We start from the raw sequence: 25,368 nt of genomic DNA, 5'->3' as shown, positions 1-25,368 counted from the left end.
CTTAAAATAACCCTTTTATATTATCCTCTTTATATTGTCTCTAATAAACACACTCGAAATCACAATTTATAAAGAAAAGTAAATAATAATTATAAATTTGTTTGCACCAAATAACAGGACAGCTAAATATATGAAGCAAAATCATTCAGAAATCAAGGGTGGTTGAGATAAAATGCAACTACTTTGGAATACTTGTCTCTGTGACTGGTACAGACCTATGTGAAAAGTTTAATTTTAGATAAATTTAGTATTTCAATCAACACATTTTGTTTTATAAATTCACACATACCCATAAAATTGAGATTCTCTTATTGGGACATGTTTTGCTACCAGTTACGTTTGGTATCATAAGATTTGAAAGGCAGTAAAACCCAAAAGTCAAACCTACTTGCACTGAAGCCTGTACCTGTTGCAAAAACCTTTGTTTCCCTGGGCCCCACTCAAAGTTGACAGTTTTGTAGTTCATCCAGAAAACAGGGCAGAGCAGAAGTCCCAAGTAAGGAATAAGGTGCCTCTAGAACTCAATATGGGCCCTTTAAACTTCCTTTTTACAAGTGAGATATAGGAGATGCAATTATTTGGTCTATACTTTGAAAAGAGATCAATCATGCCCTGAACCACCAGTTTTACCAGACCCCTAAAAACTGTACTAATATGACTTATCTCTGAATCTGCAAAATTCAGTTTCTCTCTCACTTTCTCACACATACGTAGGAGAGGCTTGCAGTATACTTGCCAATTCTTGTTCTTTGGTCTGATTCATAGATCAGTGTGATTTTTTTGTAAATTGCTCATAGTCTAAGACATTTTTCTAGACCAAGACTTTAAATTCATTCTGTTGTTCAGGAGGTATAAATGGGAATTTCTTATTTGCCTTTGTCCCAGTAAGAATGAAAAATATTGCGCCCGTAAGATCAATTTCAACATACCTTGTGTCAAAGGCTGTGTTAGAATAGTCTGAGACAAATACCACTGCACATAATGCCACTGTAATTAAGGCCACTGCTTGTTTAAATTTGAAGTAGTCCACGTCATATGCCATGACTCGTTTAGTTTTTAGGAGCTAGATTGGTAATAGAAAATAAGGGCCACCATTACTGGAATCTTTAAGTCTCTGAGGATGACACTTAATATTTGCCATTTTCCCTGAGTTGTGATAGTGTTTTTGATTTACTATTTGGGTTGTGAGGTAAAAGTGGTGATAGGGAGCTTGAATGGGGTTTTCTCTCCTATAATAGCTCTTAAAGGTCAATAAACTAGTTTAGGGTCCTAACAAGTACTACTAAGTATATTAACTTTGACTATATGTATAGCCAATGAGGACAGATAGGACTGAGTACAAACATGACTGAGGACAGACAAGGTGTGTCTGTAGATCCAATGAATTCACTGGAAACTGGCATTGGCCCTGGGCTCCATTAAATACCAAGTGCTCATATTTTTATGTGTGAAATATTAGTTTAGTGAGAGATTAAAATGGCACTATGAGTCCTAGGTAAAAATGTGAAATAAATATCTGCACCCAGCAATTACTGAAAGATCTAACTATATTCTATTTTTCCCCCCAATGTATGGTTACTTGAGTAAATTTCCATAGAGCACTTAGTGGAAAGAAAAAGACAATGACTTAACCAATGTACTTGCCATGATATGACAGGTCCTTCCTCAAAATGGCTTGATTTCTCCTCAGTTCAAAGGGTTCTAGGCTAGGGGAATAATTCAAGTCTAAAAATGTAGCAAGGGACAGTGACTTGTCACTGAATTGCTCAGTTTCCTGATCATATATTCTTTTCTTTTCTTTTTTTCTGAGACAGGGTCTCATTCTGTTACCCAGGCTGGAGTGCAGTGGCATAACCACAGCTCACCACAACCTCAACCTTCTGGGCTCAAGCAATCCTCCCACTTCCTCAAGTAGCTAGGACTACAGAACTCACTACCACTCCCAGTTACTTTTTTTTTTTTTTTTTTTTTGGTATTTTTTGTAGAGACAGAGTTTCACCATGTTACCAAGGTTGACCTGATTTCTTTTTTAAAAACACTTTTCCCACCTATATTGAAGTACAATTGTCAAATAAAAATTGTATATATTTCAGGTGTACAATGATTTGATATGCATATACATTGTGCGATGATTACCAAATTAAAGCTAATTAACATAGCCATCAGTATTCATTGATTTCTTTTGATTATATACAGTCAACCTTTGTGCATCCATCTCTCTTACCTCGGGGGATTGCCATGCACTTTTAGCTATCTCCATGGCTTTCTGTATGGCAGCCTCTGCTGGATACACTCTGATTTTGCTGTTGATTTTACAATATAATATTTGTACCCACTTTTCTTCTAATAGATAAGTGCCTCTGTGTGGCTTCTCTCATTTAGGGTTTTATTATCTTATTGCTATCATGAAATCTAGTTTTATAACAGAATCTCCTACTCTCAGCCAGGGCCTACAGAGAGTAGTCACCACGGAGGCTCTTGCTGATGCTCGTGACCACTTTTCATATATTCCTCATGATTTTGGTAAATAAATGCTCTTCTAGACTTTCTTATAGAGCTTAGACAACAGGTGGTTTTCTCAGACTTCCATAGTGTATCCATTCTGGTATACTCATCTCTGTAAGGTTTTTAATCCCTTACTTAACCATCTACCATAGTAGCACTTCTGATGTTTCTACTTATCTTTTTCCCAAGTTGTCAAGATGCGCCTTATAAACTTGCAAATACTCTTACGCAGGTCCTTGCCAAAGCATCTAATCCTGTTTCATGGGATGGCATAATTATATGTTTTCTTTGATACAGTCATTTTAGCCCTCCTCTTGATCCAGCACTTTCAGGATTTAACCCCAAATACAATTTCTTCTCCTGTTGATACATATTAAGTAAATCCTGCAGTTATTTCATAGCACCCAGCATATGAGCTTCTCTTAGCAGGCCCTGCACAACCAGAATAACTCAGTGAAAGAATTTGAAACTGGTTACTATTCTGTTTGCTCTCAGTTGAGGAAGCTACCAGGAGGAGAAGTGGAAGTAGGTGTTAAAAAGTTAACAAGCACACCTAAGTCAAGTGTTTCCTCTGAATAAACCTCAAGTATTATCTTTTAAGAACAGAGAATGAACTCATATCTGCAAGTTCCCATAGTTTAGAAAATCCACAAGTTCAAGTTTCTTTATTGGATCTTCCCAGATGTGTCCATCTCAAGTATAAGAGTTTAATTTCTTCTCTATTAGATACTGATCTTGACATCAGAGAACTAGCATGACTGCTAATTATAAATTATTTGAAGTTCTGGCACATTTATGTTTTAATTCTGAGCCTAGCCTTCTTCTCTGCAGGAGATTGAGGCTTCCTTAATTGCTGACAAAGAGGTCCTTGGACTTTCACATTTTGCCTTAAACTGGTGATAATTTCCCTGTAACTGCCCTTTTTCCCTCTTCAATAAACCTGTTATGTATTACAACAGTCATCCTAGCCAATTTTACTTATAGGTAATATTTCCTTCGTGCCTATCAAGAGCTAATAATTTTACACTAGCCAGTACATCATCTTACACTAGTTTAACAACTAAGTTGCTGGGTGTTATTATCCCTCCACCTCTCAACAAGATGGAGTCCTCATTACAAGATGACCAGCTAATGTCTATTTCTCATACCACCTCAGGAATAAATGTCTACAACTGGATTTCAAACAGACTAAGTTTGTAACTTGTGCACAAGTTCCTCACTGAAGAGAGTTTTTGGAAAACATTTGGTCGGGGAGGTGACAAAAGCAGGAGGAAGAGGAAAGAAGAAGCTGAAGTGAGATGCAGTTACAACTGTTGCTAAAGCCATCCTACATGGCACTGTGAACCTGAGAGCATCCTCTGATGTTATCCAAAATTGAGATAAGGGCTGAGTCTTTGTTTACTCACTTCAGTTGGGAGTTTGGATCATTTCACGGGCAGGGACAGCGCATTGGACAGGGCAACTTCCTCCATCCGAAGGCAATTCACAGAGAGGAAGATATCTGTCAACTGTTAGAAGGTTCTGGATGAGTTTGCTGTCCTTGCTTAGGGGTACTGGTTTGGAGTGCAACATTGTTCTGCACTACATCAAAGAATTGAGAAACTAATGGGAAGGTTAGCATCCTATCAAAATTATAATAAATAAAATTAATTCAATAAGTAAAAAACTTGTTTGGATCAACCACTATAAAGGCATTTAAAAATTATTTATAATCTACTTTTGAAAAGATACCAGAATTCTGACCAAGTCAGATGCTATTGCTTGCACAGAAATTACTCTCCTCTCATACCGCTATAAGTTTGCTGTCACTGCTTTCCATTCAGGCAGCATTGAACCTCACATTTGTTCTTTGAGGCAATTCATTATCTATTCAACCTTCCCAGATTACCTAGTTCACTACTTCAGATGCTATTCTACCCACACCTTGCTTTTTTATCTGTATTTCTGTCATAACAATGGTCCTATTGCATTGCAACATGTGGTTTACTTGTCTGTTTCCTCTATTAGACTTGGAATTTTTATTTTTAAAAAATATGTTATTACTAGTGTCTAACATGTAATAGGTTGGCATGTTCTCAGTAAGTATTTTGGATAAATAGATGAAGGAAAGAAAAAAGGCTACCTGGTAGCGCACCACTAATTTTTAAATGTGCATCTTAGATATATCCATTTATCTTCTAAGTCACTGTGTTATATATTTCATATGTCTACGAACAGTAAATGATAAGCAATATTTAACTATATATTAATTTTAATTAATTTTTTTATGTATTTTAATAATTATCAAGGATAATGCCTATCTTATGTTAGTGTTGATTTTTTTTTTTTTTTTTTTTTTTGACAAGATCTCTTTCTGCAACTCAGGCTGAAATGCAGTGGCACCATCATAGCTCACTGCAGCCTCTAACCTAGGCTCAAATGATCTTCCCTCCTCAGTCTGCTGGGTAACTGGGATTACAGGCATATACCACTCAGCCTGGTTAATTTTTAGAATTGTTTGTAGAGATGGGGTCTTGCTATGTTGCCCAGGCTCATCTCAAACTCCTGGCTTCAAGTGATTCTCCCAACTTGGCCTCCCACAGTATTGAGATTACAAGCATGAGCCACCATGCCTGATCTTACTTTTATTTATAGCCTACGTGTTCTTATTTACATCTCACAAATTAATAAAATGAGGTTCAGTGATATTAAGTGCATAGCAGAATGCCACCTATGTGCCACTCATTCAGAGAGTAAGCTACTTCTCCATGGTCACACAATTAGTTTGTGTTTCAACTGGTGTGTGTTTCCCCTAAATTTGCAGGTATAGCCTAATGCAAAATATAAATAATGTAGGGAATACATTTTGTTTGAAAGAAAAATGGGAATAAAATGTTTGTAAGTAGTCAGATTTCTGAGTTAGCCACATTTGACGTTAACATAATAACGGCTGTTTTTAAAGATAGAGTTTAAACGTTTAATAATCAAAAAAGATGATCTACTTTTTGTATATATGGGCCAGCTCTTGCATTTCTGCCTTAGGCAATGAACTAATAAATACTCCTCAGGCTGCGTCACCAAAAAGACAAATAATAAGGGTGGGGGGGTTCCTTCCATTTCTAGGAGGTATATGATCATAACTCTATGTTATGGTCTATGTACTATCTATGTACTTGGATAAGTACATGTGGTTAAGTAAGTGTATATGTACACGCACATACACACAAACAGCTACACATACTGATGAGTATACAAAATGCTCTCAGTTAGCCAGAAATCCAGAACATTGTAAATTTATTCAGAGCAGCTAACATGCATTAAACTCAAATCTTTCTTCCTCTGAAATCCAAACTCTTTAATTATATCAATTCTTAGATCAAGTTATAAGGTAAAATAAATGTACTAATTACCAAGTTAACATCTAAGTAGAAAATAAATTTCAATTTTTTTGTAATCTTCTTTTATACTGGACATTAAATATGCTTTCTTGGAAGCTTTAAAAAGAATAAAAAAGAGTAGAAAAAAAAATAACCAAATAGTAGAAATTAAAAAATTTGAAGGTGTTCAGAAATTTGGGGAAAATTGCATTCTAAGGTTAAAATAAAGTGCTCCTCTTAAGCATTTTATTTTGCTGTATACTGTCAGTCTATTAACAACGAATGAATTTTTTTTCCCTATTTTAAGAAACAATATTGATAGTAATTCCTATGTTGTATTATTACTGATATACTGTAATCGCTATTTTTTTTATTCTTGACTCACATTCTCTTATGTCATAGTATACCAATACATCACAAGAAGATTAAAGCCTAAAGTGTATTTACTCTCTTTACAGTGTTTGTCTTTGTAACATATGTCATCATCTTTACACAAATTCACCACAAAATTAGAAAATTTACTAATATTTTAATGTAGAAAAGTAAATGGATTCTAATCTAAGGTATCTTTAGAAACTAAGTATAGAGGCCAGGTGTAGTGGCTCACTCCTGTAATACCAGCACTTTGGGAGGCCAAGGCGGGTGGATCACCTGAGGTCAGGAGTTCGAAAGCAGCCTGGGCAACATGGTGAAATCCCGTCTCTACTAAAAATACAAAAATTAGCCAGGCATGGTGGTGGGCACCTGTAGTCCCAGCTACTTAGGAGGCTGAGGCAGGAGAATAGCTTGAACCCAGGAGGCAGAGGTTGCAGTGAACCAAGATCATGCCATTGCACTCCAGCCTGGCCAACAAGAGTAAAATTATGTATCCAAAAAAAAAAGCATAGAAAAGAAGTATATTAATGATCAACCTCTTATTTTTTATTTTCTCCAGAAAATTACAGAATTATTTCTGGTTATTAATCATCTTCCAGGATTCTACACTATCAGTCAATACAAAGTATTTTTAAAGGATCTCAGATATTTGTTAAATTAAGCATAAAAGTAATGCATAAAGAAACTAGAGCATATTATGTCTTTAGGTCACTAACATTAACATTAATATTTCAAATCTATTTTCTTTTTTAGTCTGGAGTATAGATGCAATTAACTAAAGGCCAGGAACCCATCATCATATTTCCTGAAGATATAATATGCTTTAACGTTTTCCTACATCGCAAATATTTACAATGCCATTTCAGTTCTCCTGGGACTTCTCACTATTTCCACTTACCTAGTATTGCTGCAAACATAAAGTCTTAGTTTGTAATTATAGTAATAGAATATTTCTGCAGACTAGTAACTATTTATATACTTTAGATAATTATGTCAATGTAGGTAAATATTTTTTATATAAAATGCTTATACTTTTATTCAGGTACAACATACATGTCACAAACACAGAAATTATAAGTGTACAGATAAATGAATTACTGAAATTAAGCATATTCATGTAACCAATTTAAAAATAATAAAACAAAATAGAACACCTAAAAACAATACAGGATTTTATTAACGTCCTAGAAAATCAGGATGCCACTTTGTAGTCACAACCTTCTCCCAATGAATATCCAAACATAAAAGATTCATTTTGCTTGTTTCTAAATTTTACATCAATTAAATTAAGCAATGTTATCTTTGGCTTCTTGTGTTCTCTTTCTATTTTTAGGATTTCTTTGTATTGTTGGATGTAGGTATACTTTTTTACTATAATTGTTATATGGCATTCAACTGTGTGATTATGCCACAATTTATGTACCTCCTTCACCACTGAAGGATACTTGAGTAGTCTCAATGTTGGGGCTATTGTAAATACTGAGTTTTTTGCAGGCTTGTAGGTATCATTTGGTGACATCATGTTACATACATACCTAGAAGTGGAATTTCTGGAGTATAGGGTTTGCCTATAGTTAGCTTTTTTTCTCCCCCCCCCCCTTCTTCTTTATTTATTTATTTATTTATTTATTTATTTATTATTATTATTATACTTTAAGTTCTAGGGTACATGTGCATAACGTGCAGGTTTGTTACATATGTATACTTGTGCCATGTTACTGTGCTGCACCCATCAACTCGTCAGCACCCATCAACTCATCATTTACATCAGGTATAACTCCCAATGCAATCCCTCCTCCCTCCCCCCTCCCCATGATAGGCCCCGGTGTGTGATGTTCCCCTTCCCGAGTCCAAGTGATCTCATTGTTCAGTTCCCACCTATGAGTGAGAACATGCGGTGTTTGGTTTTCTGTTCTTGTGATAGTTTGCTAAGAATGATGGTTTCCAGCTGCATCCATGTCCCTACAAAGGACACAAACTCATCCTTTTTTATGGCTGCATAGTATTCCATGGTGTATATGTGCCACATTTTCTTAATCCAGTCTGTCACTGATGGACATTTGGGTTGATTCCAAGTCTTTGCTATTGTGAATAGTGCCGCAATAAATATACGTGTGCATGTGTCTTTATAGCAGCATGATTTATAATCCTTTGGGTATATACCCAGTAATGGGATGGCTGGATCATATGGTACATCTAGTTCTAGATCCTTGAGGAATCACCATACTGTTTTCCATAATGGTTGAACTAGTTTACAATCCCACCAACAGTGTAAAAGTGTTCCTATTTCTCCACATTCTCTCTAGCACCTGTTGTTTCCTGACTTTTTAATGATTGCCATTCTAACTGGTGCGAGATGTTATCTCATTGTGGTTTTGATTTGCATTTCTCTGATGGCCAGTGATGATGAGCATTTTTTCATGTGTCTGTTGGCTGTATGAATGTCTTCTTTTGAGAACTGTCTGTTCATATCCTTTGCCCACTTTTTGATGGGGTTGTTTGTTTTTTTCTTGTAAATTTGTTTGAGTTCTTTGTAGGTTCTGGATATTAGCCCTTTGTCAGATGAGTAGATTGCAAAAATGTTCTCTCATTCTGTAGGTTGCCTGTTCACTCTGATGGTAGGTTCTTTTGCTGTGCAGAAGCCCATGCCTATGTCCTGAATGGTACTACCTAGGTTTTCCTCTAGTGTTTTTATGGTATTTGGTCTAACATTTAAGTCTCTAATCCATCTTGAATTAATTTTCGTATAAGGAGTAAGGAAAGGATCCAGTTTCAGCTTTCTACTTATGGCTAGCCAATTTTCCCAGCAACATTTATTCAATAGGGAATCCTTTCCCCATTTCTTGTTTCTCTCAGGTTTGTCAAAGATCAGATGGCTGTAGATGTGTGGTATTATTTCTGAGGACTCTGTTCTGTTCCATTGGTCTATATCTCTGTTTTCGTACCAGTACCGTGCTGTTTTGGTTACTGTAGCCTTGTAGTATAGTTTGAAGTCAGGTAGCGTGATGCCTCCAGCTTTGTTCTTTTGACTTAGGATTGTCTTGGAGATGTGGGCTCTTTTTTGGTTCCATATGAACTTTAAAGCAGTTTTTTCCAATTCTGTGAAGAAACTCATTGGTAGCTTGATGGGGATGGCATTGAATCTATAAATAACCTTAGGCAGTATGGCCATTTTCACGATATTGATTCTTCCTATCCATGAGCATGGTATGTTCTTCCATTGGGAATCCTCCCTAACTCATTTTATGAGGACAACATCATCCTGATACCAAAGCCTGGCAGAGACACAACAAAAAAGGAGAAGTTTAGACCAATATCCCTGATGAACATCGATGCAAAAATCCTCAATAAAATACTGGCAAACCGGATTCAGCAACACATCAAAAAGCTTATCCACCATGATCAAGTGGGCTTCATCCCTGGGATGCAAGGCTGGTTCAACATTCACAAATCAATAAACATAATCCAGCATATAAACAGAACCAAAGACAAGAACCACATGATTATCTCAATAGATGCAGAAAAGGCTTTTGACAAAATTCAACAGCCCTTCATGCTAAAAACGCTCAATAAATTCAGTATTGATGGAATGTACTTCAAAATAATAAGAGCTATTTATGACAAACCCACAGCCAATATCATACTGAATGGGCAAAAACTGGAAAAATTCCTTTTGAAAACTGGCACAACACAGGGATGCCCTCTCTCACCACTCCTATTCAACATAGTGTTGGAAGTTCTGGCTAGGGCAATCAGGCAGGAGAAAGAAATCAAGGGTATTCAGTTAGGAAAATAAGAAGTCAAATTGTCCCTCTTTGCAGATGACATGATTGTATATTTAGAAAACCCCATTGTCTCAGCCCAAAATCTCCTTAAGCTGATAAGCAACTTCAGCAAAGTCTTAGGATACAAAATTAATGTGCAAAAATCACAAGCATTCGTATACACCAGTAACAAACAAACAGAGAGCCAAATCATGAATGAACTTCCATTCACAATTGCTTCAAAGAGAATCAAATACCTAGGAATCCAACTTACAAGGGATGTAAAGGACCTCTTCAAGGAGAACTACAAACCACTGCTCAGTTAGCTTTTTAAAAATACTACTTTTGTTCCCCCCAAACGTGGTTGACTGTTTTACATTACCTCAACAGTTTATGTGAATGCTGTTTGCTCCTCACCTGGTATTTTGAGCCATACTCTCTTAGTGAGACTTCCAGAAAATACAATGATTATTGAGTCTTAAGATTTAGTTCCCTACCTTAGGAGATCCTGTCTTGTGAAATAGCTATTGAAGGACAAATATTTTCTTTATGCTTCTATTGGGTTGGCTGTTTGTTTTTAGTTGGATCTTTAGTAGTTCTTTATATATTCAGGAAGGAATCCTTTGTCAGATGCATCGGTTGCAAATATCATCTCCCCTACTGTCAGTCACCTTGTCATTTTTGTAATGATGCTTTTTGACAGTTCAATTGATCATTTTTTAGGTCTTTCTGAGTAGTGTTTTTATATCCTAGAAAATATCTTTACCTTCTTTATGACCATGCAGATTTTCTTGTGTGCTTTATTACTTTATTTATTTGTTTTTGTTTTTATTTCAATGGTTTTGGGGGTACAGGTGATTTTTGTTACAGGGATAAATTCTCTAGAGCTGATTTCTGAGATTTTAGTGCACCCATCACGTGAGTATTGTACACTCTACCGAATATGCAGTCTTTTATCCCTCACCTATAGTCACACACTTTCCCTTCCCCTGAGTCCCCAAAGTCCATTATATCATTCTTATGACTTTCTATCCTCATAACTTAGCTTCCACTTATAAGTGAGAACATATAGTATTTGGTTTTCCATTCTTTAATTACTTCTCCTAGAATAATGGCCTTCAGCTCAATTTACATTGCTGCAAAAGATATGATTTTATTCCTTTTTATGGCTGAATAGTATTCCATGATGTACAATGTATTTCAAATCATTTTTTGTTTGACTTGTACCACTTATCAAAAAGTCAACTCATTCCCATGGCAATGAACTATCATTTTTTAAGAAATCCCATAATCACATTAAAAAATATACTAAAATTTAGTAATTTTTAATTTCTATGGGTACATAGTAAGTATGCATATTTGTGGGGTACATGAAATATTTCGATACAGGCATACAATATGTAGTAATTACAACAGAATAAATGAAGTATGCATCAGCTCAAGCATTCATCATTTCTTCATGTTATAAACATTCCAATTATAGTCTTTTAGTTATTTAAAAATTTATAATAAATTATTGTTGGCTGCAGTCACCTGTGGTGCAATCAAATATTTGATCTTATCTATTCTATCTAACTAAAGTTTTGTACCCATTAATCATTCCCAAATCCCCCCTGCCTCCAGTCCCAGCCTCTGGAAACTATCATTCAACTCTCTATCTGCATGAATTCAATTGTTTTAATTTTTGGCTCCCACAAATGACTGAGAACATGTGAAGTTTCTCTTTCTGTACCTAACTTACTTCACCTAACATAATATCCTCTAATTCTATTCATGTTGTTGTAAATTACAGGATCTCATTCATTTTTATGGCTAAATATTAAACCATAGTGTGTATGTACTGCACTTTCTTTATATATTGGTCTGTTGATGAAAACTTAGGTTGTTTCCAAATTTTGGCTGTTGTGAATACTGCTGTAGTAAACATGGGAGTGCAGATATCTCTTTGATATACTGATATACTGATCTCCTTTTTGGGGTGTATATTCCTAACAGTATGATTACTGTATCTTATGGTAGTTCTTTTTTTAGTTTTTGGAGGAACCTCCATTCTGTTCTTCATAATGTCTGTACTCATTTACGTTCCCACCAACAGTGTACGAGGGTTCCCTGTTCTCCACATCCTATTTGTTATTTCCATTTGATATTGCCTGTTATTTGGATAAAAGCCATTTTAACTGGGGTGGGATGATATCTACATGTAGTTTTGACTTGTATTTCTCTGGTGATAAGTGATATTTAGCACCTGTCATATACTTGCTTGTGATTTGCATGTATTCTTTTGAGAAATGTCTTTCCAGATCTTTTTCCCGTGTTTTAATTGGATTTTTTTTTTTTTTTTCCAAATAGAATTGTTTGAGCTCCTTATATATTTTGGTAATTTAAACTTTGTCAGATGGGTAGTTTGCAAATATTTTCTTCCATTCTCTGTGTTGTCTTTTTATTTTGTTTATTGTTTGCTGTGCAGAAGCTCTTTAACTTAATATGATCTCATTTGTCCATTTTTGCTTTGATTACCTGTGCTTATGCAGGAACTACAGGTATTATTCAAGAATTATTTGCTCACACCAATGTCCTGGAGATTTTCTTTTCATGTAATAGTTTTATAGTTTGAGGTCTTAGAGGTAAGTCCTTAATCCATTTTGATTTGTTTCATGTATACAGTGAGCAATAATGGTCTAGATTCATTTTTTTTCTGCATATGGACATGAAATTTACCAAGACTGTCTTTTTCCTAATGTATATTCTTTGCAACTTTGTCAAAAATGAGTTTACTTTAAATGTATAGATTTATTTCTGGTTCTCTGTTTTGTTTCATTGGATTATATGTCTGTCTTTATGCCTGTACCAAGAGGTTTTGATTACTATAGCTCTGTAGTGTAATTTGAAGTCAGGTAACGAGATTTCTCCAATTTTGTTGTTTTTGCTCACAATGGCTTTAGGTATTCTGGGTTTCTTGTGGCTCCACATAAATTTTAGAATTATTTTTTCTTCTTCTGAGAAGAATGTCATTAATATTTTGATAATGGGCTCATATAATCTGTAGATTGCTTTGGGCAGGATGGACTTTTTCACAATATTGATTCTTCCAATCCATGAACATTGAATATCTTTTCATTTATTTGTGTCCTCTTCAAATTTGTGCATCAATGTTTCATAGTTTTAATTACAGAGAACTTTCACTTTGTTGGTTAAGTTTATTTCTAGGTATCTTATTTTATTGTAGCTATGTACTTTCTTGATTTCTTCATCAGTTTGTTTACTATTAGCATACATAAATGTTACTGATTTTTTGTATGATTTTTATCCTGTGATTTTACTGAATCTGTTTATTAGTTCTAATATTTTTTGATGATATCTTCAGGTTTTTTAAATATAGAATAATATCATCTGCAAACAAAGAAAATTTGACTTCTTCCATTCCAATTTGGATGTCATTTATTTATTTCTCTTGTCTGATTGTTCTAGCTAGGACTTCCAGTACTATGTTCAATCACAATCGTGAGGGTAGGCATCCTTGTCGTGCTCTAGATTTTAGAGAAAAGGCTTTCAGTTTTTGCCTATTCAGTATAGTGCTAGTTTTTGGTCTGTCATATATAGTTTTAATTGTGTTGAGGCGATATTTACTTACTAATTCTTTGAGAATTTGTATCATGAAGGAATGTTAAATTTTATCAAATGCTTTTTCAGCATCAATGGAAATGATTTTATAGTTTTGTCTTTTATTCTATTGATATGATGTATCACATTCCTTGATTTGCATATGTTGAACTATCCTTGCATCGCTGGGATAAATCCTATTTGATTATTATAGTTATATTTTTAATGTATTGTTGAATTGTTTTGCTAGTATTTTGTTGAGGATTTTTGCCTCAATATTCATCAAATATATTGGCCTGGCATTTCCTCTTTTTTGATGGGTCTTTGTCTGTTTTTTATATCAGGGTAATACTGGCCCCATAGAATGAGATTGGAAGTATTCCTTCCTCCGCTATGTTTCAGAGTACTTTGAGTAGAATTTGTATTAGTTCTTTTTTAACTGTTTGATAAATTTCAACAATGAAGCCATCAAGTCTCAGACTTTTCTTTGCTGGGTGACTTTTTATTACAGCTTCAATTTCATTACTTGTTATTGACCTGTGATAGTTAATACTGATTGTCAACTTGATTGGATTGAGGGATACAAAGTATTAATTCTGTGTGTGTCTGTGTGGGTGTTACCAAAAGAGACTAACATTTGAGTCAATGGGCTGGGGAAGGCAGAGCCACCCTTAATCTGGTGGGCACAATCTAATCAGCTTTCAGGAAATATAAAGCAGGCAGAAAAAGGTGAAGAGAGATGGGCCTAGACTCCCAGCTTACATCTTTTTCCCATGCTGGATGCTTCCTGCCCTCAAACATCAGATTCCAAGTTCTTCAGTTTTGGGACTCAGACTGGCTCTCCTTGCTCCTCAACTTGCAGACAGGCTATTGTGGGACCTTGTGATCATGTAAGTTAATATTCAGTAAACTCCTACATATATATGTATACACACACACACACACACACACTTTATATTAGTTTTGTCCCTCTAAGAGAACTCTGACTAATACGTGCTGTATTCAGGTTTTGAATTTCTTCATGGTTCAATCTTTTTTTTTTTTTTTTTTTTTTTTTTTTTTTTTTTTTTTTGAGACGGAGTCTCGCGCTGTGTCACCCAGGCTGGAGTGCAGTGGCGCGATCTCGGCTCACTGCAAGCTCCGCCTCCCAGGTTCACGCCATTCTCCTGCCTCAGCCTCCGAGTAGCTGGGACTACAGGCGCCCGCCACCACGCCCGGCTAGTTTTTTGTATTTTTGGTAGAGACGGGGTTTCACCATGTTAGCCAGGATGGTCTCGATCTCCTGACCTCATGATCCACCCGCCTCGGCCTCCCAAAGTGCTGGGATTACAGGCTTGAGCCACCGCGCCCGGCCCATGGTTCAATCTTGGTAGGTTGTATGTGTCTAGGAATTTGTCTATTTCCTATGGATTTTCCAATTTATTGGTATATAATTGCTCATAGTAGCCACTAATGATCCTTCATATTTCTGTGGTATTAATTGTAATGTCTCCTTCTTCATCTCTGATTTTATTGATTTGGGTTGTCCCTCTTCTTTTCCTAGTTAGTCTGGTTAAATGTTTGTCAATGTTGTTTATCTTTTCCAAAAACAAAAACAAAAACCAAAACAAAAACACACAACTTTTTGTTTCATTAATCTTTTGTATTGTTTCTTTATTTCAAATCATGTATTTCTGCTCTGATATTTATTATTTTTTTTTTCCTACTAATTTTGAGTTTGGTTTTCTCTTGATTTTCTAGTTATTTAAGATGCATTAATAAATTGTTTTTTGAATCTTTTATACTTGTTTGATGTAGATTTTTTTGCTACAAAGTTTCATCTTAGTACTACTTTGCCTGTACCCCACAGATTTTGCTACAATGTGTTTCCATTTTCATCTGTTTCAATAAATTTTTACATTTTCTCCTTAGATTTTTAATTAACCCACTGGTCATACAGGGGCATAATATTTAATTTCCATGTGTTTTTATTGTTTCCAAAGTTTCTCATGTTTTTTAGTTTCTAGTTGTATTTTATTGTGGTCAGAGAAGATATTTGATTTTATTTTTAATTTGTTGATTAATTTTGTGGCCTAATATATGTCCTATTCTTGGGAATGATCCATTTGCTTAGGATAAGAATATGTATTCTCTATCCATTGGATGAAATGTTCTGTAAGTATGTATTAGATCCATTTGTTTCATTGTGAAGATTAAGTTTAAAGTTTCTTTGTTGATTCTCTGTCTTAATAATCTATTCAGTGCTGAAAGTGGGATGTTCCACTCTCCAGCTATTATTGTATTTGAGTCTGCCTCCCTCTGTAGCTGTAAGAACATTCGCATTATATATCTGGGTGCTCCAGTGTTGGGTGCATATATCTTTAAAATTGTTATACCCTCTTATTGCATTGACCCTTTTATTATTATGTAATTACCTTCTGTGTTTCTATTTATAGTTGTTTTTCAAATATATGTTTTCTGATATATTTAGCTACTCCTGCTTTTTTTTTTTCATTTCCATTGCAAAAAAACAAAACAAAACAAAAAACAGAAAGAAACCATTTTTTTATCCCTTTATTTTCTGTCTATGTGTGTCTTTATAGTGAAGTGTGTTTCTTGTAGGCAACAGATTATAGGGTTTTGCTTTTATTTTTAATCAATTCAACCAGTCTATGTCTTTTGATTGGAGAGTTTAGTCCATTTAGATTCAATGTTCTTATAGATTACTAGGGACTTATTTCTGCCATTTTGGGGTGTGTGTGTGTGTGTGTGTGTGTGTGTGTGTGTGTTAGTGTTCTCTTTCTTCCTTTCTTCCTTCCTGTCTTACTTTTAGTAAAGGTGATTTTTTTTTTTCCTGTATCTGTTGTAGGTATTTTGATTTGAGATTACCATGAGGCATGCAAATAACATCTTATAACCCACTATTTTCAACGTAACCCTGATTACATAAAAAAAAAAAAAAAAGCAAAGAGAAAAGGAATTAAAAACTCTACACTTTATCCTTCTTAATTCTTCACTTTTTATTGTTTTTATTTATATCTTATTACACTTTCTATGTCTTGAAAAATTGTTGTTATTATTTTTGATGGATTCATCTTTTACACCTCTTACTCAAGATATGAGTAGTTTACATACCACAGTTATAGTGTTATAATATTCCTTGTTTGCCTGTGAACATATTATTACTAGTGTAATAGTAAGTTCTTACCTTCAGATGATTTCTTATTTCTCATTAACATTCTTACATTTCAGATTGAAGAAATTCCTACAGCATTTCTTGTAGGACAGGTGTGGTGGTGATAAAATCCTTCAGCTTTCATTTGTCTTGAAAGGTATTCATTTCTTCTTCATATCTGAGGGATCTTTATAGTGGATATACTATTCCAGTGTAAAAGGTTTTCTTCCTTCAGCTTTTAAAAAAATGTCTTTCCACTGTCTCCTTGCCAATATGGTTTCCACTGAGAAGTCTGCTGCCAGATATATTGGAGTTCCTTTTTATGTTATTTGTTTCTTTTCTCTTGCTGCTTTTGGAAACCTTTTTTAATCCTTGCCCTTTGGAAGTTTGATTATTAAATGTCTTGCAGTAGTGTTATTTGGGATAAATCATTTCCGTGTTCTATAACCCTCTTGTACTTGAATATTTATATCTTTCTTCAGTTTTGGAATGTTCTCTGTTACTATCCCTGTGAATAAACTTTCTACCTCAATCTCTCTCTAGCTCTTCTTTAAAACCAATGACTTTTAGATTTGCACTTTTGAGGTTATTTTCTAGACCTTGTAGGCATGCTTTATTATTTTTAATTCTTTTTTATTTTGCCTTCTCTGACTGTATATTTGCAAATAACTTGTCTTTACACTTATTAATTCTTTCTTATGCTTGGTCAATTCCACTGTTGAGAGACTCTGGTGCATTTTTCATTTTTCCAATTGCATTTTTAAGCTCCCGAATTTCTGTTGGATTTTTAAAAATTTCAATCAATTTATTAAAATCATCTGATTGGATTATTAATTCCTTCTCTGTGTCATTTTGAATTCCATTTAACTACCTCAAAGTAGCTATTTAAAATTCTTTTTCTAAAAGGTCACATATCTCCATCATTCCAAGATTGGTCACTGGTGCTTTATTTAGTACATTTGGTGAAGTCATGTTTTTTTTCTGGATAGTCTTGATGCTTGTGGATTTTTGTCTGAGTGTTGAAAATTAGGTATTTGTTGTGATCTTCATAGTCTGGGCCTTTTTGTACCCATTCTCCTTGGGAAGGCATTGCAAGTATTCAAAAGAAATTGAGTGTTGTTATCTAACTCTTTTGTCACTGCAGTAATATCTGCATTAGGGGACACCTCGAGCCCAGTGATGCCGTGAATCTTGCAGAATCATAGGGGTACATCCTTGGTGGTCTACCAGGCAGAGACTCTTGTCCCCTTCCCTTACTTTCCCCCAAACAAATGGAGACTATTTTTTCCATTCTGAGCTGTCTGGTGCTGGGGAAGGGGTTACACAAACACCCCTGTGGCCACCACCACTAGGACTGTGCTGGTTCCGACTTGAAGCTATCATGACACTGCTTCTCATCCAAGGTCCGTGTCAATCACTCCCTGGATACCGCCAATGTTTTATTCAAGGGCCAAGGGATCCTCAATCAGCAGAGAATTAAGCCAGGCTTGTGTCCTTCCTTTCAGGGCAGCAAGCTACCTTAGAGCCCAGGGAAGATACAGTAAGGCCACCCAGGAGCCACGGCCTGGAGTGGGGAACCTTAAGAATGTACTTGATGCTCTATTCTACTGCAACTTAGCTGGCACCCAAGCCAGAAGACAAACTCCTTCCCATTCTTCCCTTTCCTTTTCTCATGCAGGGAACTCTTTTCTCATTGCCACCACTGCCCCAGACTCAGCATGAATACTGCTTGGCTATCAGTAATGTTTATTCAAGGCCCAAGGGTCTTTCAAGTAACTAGTGGTGAATGCTGCTGAGTCTAGATCTCTCCCCTCAGGGCAGTGGGCTCCACTCTGGCCCAGGAAAGTTTCAGAAATGATATCTAGGAGCCAAGACCTTAAATGAGGGACCCCAGTCACCCCCTTGTTGTTCTACCCCTCTGTGACTGAGCTGATGTTAAAGCTGCAGAACAAAGTCCCCTTTACTCTGCCATCTCCCTTTCTAAAGATAAAGGAGTCTCTCCTATGGCTATAACAGCTGGAAATGTGCTGAGTCATACCTGAAGCAAGCACAGCACATGTCTCCCCCAAGACCTGAGGCAATTACTGCCTGGGTATCACTGATGTTTATTCAAGGCCAAAGGGCTCTTTAGTCAGTAGGTGATGATTCATTCCAGGACCGAGTTTTTCTGTTCAAGGCAGCAGGTTCTCTTCTGGGCCAAGATATGTCTAGAAATGTTAACTGGGAGCTACAGCTTGCAACGAGAGCCTCAGAACTCTGCCTGTTGCCCTGTTCTACTGTGACTGAGCTGGTATACAAGTCACAAGACACTATCCTCTACTCTCCCCTTTCCTCTCCTCAAGAAGAGCTGCAAGCTGTAGTGTCTGGGGTTGAGGGATGGGTGAACCAAGTATTGCTTTGGCCACCCTGGCTGCCGTCTCACTAGGTCGTATTTTCCCTAAGTTCACTGGCTCTGAGTCCAGCACAGCACCAAGACTTGCTCAGGAATTCTAGTTCTTGTGGCCTGGACTGCCCTTCAAGTTTATTTAGAACCCCACAGCACTTTGGCCCACGGTGATGTGGCTGGTGGGAACTCAGTTTCTGGCTGCTGAGATGGACAATTCCCTTCGGGCTAGGATTGGCATGAATGCTCCTTCTGTGAGCTCTAGCTGAATTCTCCCCAGTGTTGCTTTCCACTGTGATAGGGCAACACTGAGTTCCAATACAAAGTCTTGCAATTACTATGCTCTTTCTCCTTGAAGTGCACAGATTTTCTCTCCATGCCACATGGCCACTGTCATTGCCTGGGGAAGGAGTAAGGGTGATGACACCAATCCATCATGGCCTTTCCTTCCCTCTTCAGTGCCTCTTTCCTTGATGTGATGTTAAAACCAGGTACTATAATTGCTCACCTCAATTTTGGTTCTTATGAAGACGTTTTCTTGTGCGGAAAATTGTTCAATTTGCTGTTTCTATGCCAGGGTAATACTGAAGTGTTCTATTCAACTATCTTGCTCTGCCTCCCATAATCATATTATATATATTAAATATCTGAATTGCCAAATTCTTCATTATAGATGCTTGTAGGAAAAGTTACAAGGATAAAATAATAATAACATTTATGAGAGAGTCATATTAATAAGTAAATTTAACATAAGACTGACTGATAAATGCTATAGCAGAATCATTTCAGAAATGCTAAATAAATTCTACATTTATTTTTAGTGAATAAAAAAATGTCTTTTTGCTAGCCATTGATATATGAGAATGGGGGAAAGGCATGAAACTCCTCGCATATGAAACAAAATCTTATTGTACTTTTCTTAGGGTACATAAAAAGTACCTTTTTATAAAAAAGAGAGATTCAGGAGGAGGGAAACTATATTAGAGGGGATCATATAAGAAATCAAAGGATCAAAGTCATCTGCGGAGAGCTGAAAGGTAACATTTGTGGGCTCACACAAAGAATTCTTAGAGATGCTATCTCAGTCAATGTTCTGAACTTTCAGTTGTTACCTAGACAAAAATACAAAAAACTTGTGAATGAGTCTCAACATGTTGAATTGGATTCTACCATCATTTCAGTCTAACGGGAATTTCTCATGCTGATTCATAGCAGTGATAGAACAGATGCTGCTGCTATCTGCATATTAGTGGATAAAAGCTTTTCTCTAATTTAGTTATGACTTTTTCATTTCCATTATAGAATGATACTTAATGGGCCTACATTCTTTCTTCAAGTAGAGAAAATGTAAACAGTTGTTTTTTTTTTAATTAGCATTTGATCCAATCATTCTTTAAAAATATGATATTTAAAATAATTAAACATGAGAATTGCTATATTATTCTGCTTATCAATAAATATTTCATTCTGCCTATCACTATTCTTTTCTCTTAAATCAGAGTTCTTGTCAATATTACATGAGTAAATACTATGAAGTGGAAATTGAACTTGTGGCTTTCTTAAGAAATCTGAGGTAAAGGTTTAAAGAGACTTAAAAGGAAAAGTGGCCTTCATCCAAGAGAGCCCTAAATCTGAATCATCTTTGAAACCATAAATTTGTGAGACATTACTCTCATAAATATGTTTCTATGACACAAATTGTTGAACATCATGGAATGTATTTATCTCTATATATAACTCTGTTAACCCTGAAAGGTTTGTTTATTTTATCCCTATGTAATTTTAAAAAAAGATTTAAGACATATTACAAATTTAAGAAAAATACAACATAGAAACATAAATTAGAAGTGAGTACTCAGCACTTTCCTCTTTCTTTTCCCATTTCCTTCCTTTCTCTTCCCTACCCTTTCCTCATCTCCCCTTCGTATATCTAACAGCCTAATCCAAAAGCATTGAATAGAGCCAAACACAGTAAGCATCAATGCATGCGAGTGTGGGGGACTGTCGTGGTTTAGAGCTGGATGTCAGAGTCCAGGCAGGCTAGAGAAGGTATGCACATGGGGCAGGGTGGCACAGCTCTGCAGCTGTCAGAGCACAGGTTGAGTGTGCAACACTTCTACATAGGAGGCACCCTAGTGGGGAATATCAGAGTCAGACAGTGTGTAAAAAAACCCTTCACATAAGGCAACTGCCCAGCTCTATCAGTTGAATCCTGAGTGAGGTGAGAAGGGGGCTCACAGTGCCAGATGTATGCCTGGCCCAGGGTTTAGGGGCCTGAGAGGGTAAGGAGAGTGACTGTAAAGTGATCTAGAGCATGTCTGGTATTGGAGCTTAATTGGGGAAATGAGTGCAGTGCATGAGAGGGGTAACTGACTCAGCTTGCTGGAGACTGCAAAGATATCTGAGTGATCAGGAGGCCCAGAAGAGGGACTCAGAACCCAAGTGTGGTGAGAAGGGTGCCTGCATGGTGTGTAGTTGGCCTTGTGTGCGGTATAGAGCCTAAGCAGGGTGAAGAAAGTTTCCAAGGAATGAAAGAATGGCCTGCTTTGGAGTGTCATAGCCTATGCAGGAAGTTAGGTTGACTTATGGTGTTGGAAATAGATCGAGATGGGGTAAAAAATGGAAATGGCATAAATGACCAGTTTCGGGTATTTGGGACTGGAAGGAATAATGTCATTTATCCAGTGAAGAGGCATTCACATGGGTGAGCTATCTGTGAGGTGTCAGAGCATGCATGTTGTGAGGAGAGTATATGTATGGGAGAGTGGATTATAGCAGTGTGTTGGGGCACAGCAGGGGTGAGGAGGGCATCTGAGTAGGAGAGGTGACGGCCGATAATATGGCAGAATGGATTACCTACAGGGTTCTCAATCAATAGGTAAACATATTAAAAATACATCCATTACCTGTTGGAGAATGAAATTACAAATAGGGAACACAAGAAAACTAGAATTAATCTAGGGAATTGGATTGGAATTTGAGCTATTGGAGTGAACCCATTTTTTTTCAGATTAATAGATGACTAGATACATATATAGATACATAGATGCACATATACATAAATACATAGAGATACACAGAGATAGAATCAGACATAGATGCAGGTGTGGATAGAGATCTCCATTCCATAGGACTGCTTTCTGAGAGAGCTTGGCAGTAGTGATACTTCAAAAACAGTGAGAATAGTGATCCCAGATCTTGGTTTCTAAACACCACCCTCAAATAAAAGGAACCAGGGCTCCTTGAAGAAGTAACTAGTTTCTCTGCTAGTTCAGAGAAAAGGCAAAAGGGAGTGGGACATCTTGTCAGGAGAGAAAGTAAAGACACACTCCAAAAATGTTGGACTCATGTCATAAGGAAACAGAAACCAACATGGAGGAGCCACTGATGAAATACGGGAAAATCTGGCTGTCAAAATAAATACTGATAATAACTGATCACTGATTATATATAAACTATCAAATAAAATAGGACTTCATGATTACATAATGATATGAATATATAAAGAATAAGTTGAAATTTTGACGAGGAACAAGATGTTTACATAATTTCCCTGAGCTTTCCCACAAAATACTTATTAATTATAAAAGAAAAAAGTATAACTTTACAGAGGAGAAGTCTGGCAGAAAGAAACTAAATTACATGATCTAAGGAGATCTCATCAGTAATAAAAAATCAAATCAGTGCCACCTGATAAGGTAAAATAAAGGCACCTTCCTGTCAAAAATGTGCAACCAGGATCTAAATGTGAGGAACCACCAGACAAATTCAAATTGAGGAGCATTTAAAAAATAACTGGCCAATAAGTCTTCAACTGCCAAGGCAATTGAGTCAGACAAAATCTAAAAACCTGTTTATATTGATGGAATATAAATGCAGTTAAATGTAACATATGATTTTGAACTGGTTTATTGCTATAAAGGACATTGTTGGTACAATTGGAGACAATTGAAAAGGGTCTTGAGATTAGGTGTTAGTAACGTGTCAATAATAATAATTTTCTGATTCTGAGGGTTGAATGGTAATTATGTAAGATGATATATTAGTTTTAGGAAATACATATTGAAGAAACCAAGGGTGATACAGCATTATGTCAGCAACTTATTCACAAATAGTTCAGAAAGAAAAATATTCTTTGTATTACATTCAAAATTTGCTAATTTGGAGATTTCCCATAGTATAGCAAATGAAAAACAAATTAGAAAGCAGAAAGGAAACAAGGATAAAAATTAAATATTGTGTTAAGAGTGAAGATATTTTAAAAGTCCATGACATAATATTGAATAAGTCTGAAGTATGATATAATTCTTCTAGCAAGAACAGGTAAAGGAACATCATTGTTTTAATTATATTCTAAGATATCTCCAGTTCTTCTCAAGTTGGTTTTCTGTTTTACTAAAGTGTCATAGCTTTGTGTGAGCAAGAAATTCTGACTAATTTTTCAGAAAACTTCTAAACAATGTTGATCCAATATGTAGATACATAATGGTTCAGGTTCTTTTGAGACACATTAAAGTGATATGAAGGGATTTTTCAAATAATTTTATATGTTTCTGAGTAAGTAGCTAAATCCTCACGTGGTTGATTTTAAATGTGTGACAGTCTCTATTTATTATATGCTGTGATATAATATGACATTTTTGATCATTATCCCAGGTTCCTGCTACAGAGTTCCTACAACTTTTGGAGATGTCTGAGTGATAGGAATGTCCTTGCTATTTGTTATGAGCCCCTTGTTGATTACACCTGAGTTTATGCTAATAAGATGACAGGGTAAGTTCCTTTAGACAGCCTCAGGATGAGTTTGGTCGCCACACCAAGTGATAAGAGGGTTAGGAGTTTGACTTCCTGGAATGGGGTAGGGGACTAGAGATTAAGTAGCAATTCTTGAACAACAAGATTTGATAAAGTTCTAGATTGGTGAATGCAACTCTGGGACCCGGGCTTACCAGGAGAGGGGATGAAAGGTTTACATCCCTTCTCTCATGCCTTGCTTTATGTATCTCTTCATTCGTCTGTGTATCCATATTTTTATAATATCCTTTGTAAATTTTGCACATAAATAAAGTACTTCCCTGGGTTTTATGAACCAACTAGCAAATGTTCAAACCTAAGGAGGGATTGTGAGCCCAAATTATAGTCAGTTGGTCAGAAGTACAGGGCACCCCTTAAAACTTGGGATAGTCACCTGAAGTGGGGTCAGTCTAGTGTAACAAGGCCACTAAGTTATGAGATCTGATGCTATTGCTAGACGTACTATGTCAGAATTACATTGAGTTGAATTATAGGACACCTAGCTGATGTTCAGGAAGTCAGAATTGCTTGATTTGGAAAAAAACAAAAAAACAAAAAAACACACAATTAGGTGACTAGAAGTGAAGTGTTCTGCAAATATTGAGAGTAGTGAGAGTTGTAAAAATGTGTGTGTGTTTTTCCTTAGAATGTCCCTAGATCCCTAGACCTAAGGATGAGAATTATTTTAATTGATCATTTGAGAAATGCAAATCAAAACTACAGTGAGGTATTATCTCACCTCAGTTATATTAACTTTTATCCAAAAGACAGGAAATGACAAATGCTGGCGAGTATGTGGAGAAAAGGAAACCTTCATTAGGTGGGAATGTTAATTAGAACAACCACTATAGAAAACAGTTGGAGGCTCCTCAGAAAATGAAAAATAGAATTATCATATGATTTGGCAATCCCACTGCTAGGTTTATAACCAAAAGAAAGGAAATTAGTGTATCAAAGGAATATCTGCACTCCTGTGTTTATTGCAGTGCTTGCAGTGTTATTCACAATAGCTTAGATTTGGAAGAAACCTAAGTGTCTATCAACAGATGAATGGATTAAATAAGTGTGGTACATATACACATTCTACTACTATTCAGCCATAAAAGAGAATGAGATCTTGTCATTTGCAACAACATGGATAGAGCTGGAAGACATTATGTTAAGTGAAATAAGCTAGGCATAGAAAAGCAAACTTCACATGGTTTTCACTAATTTCTGTGTGCTAAAATTTGAAACAATTAGATCTTTGAGATAGAGAGTAGAATGATGGCTACCAGAGGCTGGGAAGGGTAGTGGGTGTGAGGAAGAAGTGGGGTTGGTTAATGGGTAGAAAATTATAGTTAGATTGAATAAATAAAATCTAGTATTTACACAGAAGAGTCACTAAATTATTGTACATTTAAAAATAACTAAAGGAGTATAATTAAAATGTTTGTA

The sequence above is a fragment of the Papio anubis genome, chromosome 3 (genome assembly GCF_008728515.1).
Source record: "Papio anubis isolate 15944 chromosome 3, Panubis1.0, whole genome shotgun sequence".
NCBI classification, from domain to species: Eukaryota; Metazoa; Chordata; class Mammalia; order Primates; family Cercopithecidae; genus Papio; species Papio anubis.
Note: the sequence above shows the minus strand (reverse complement) of the source record.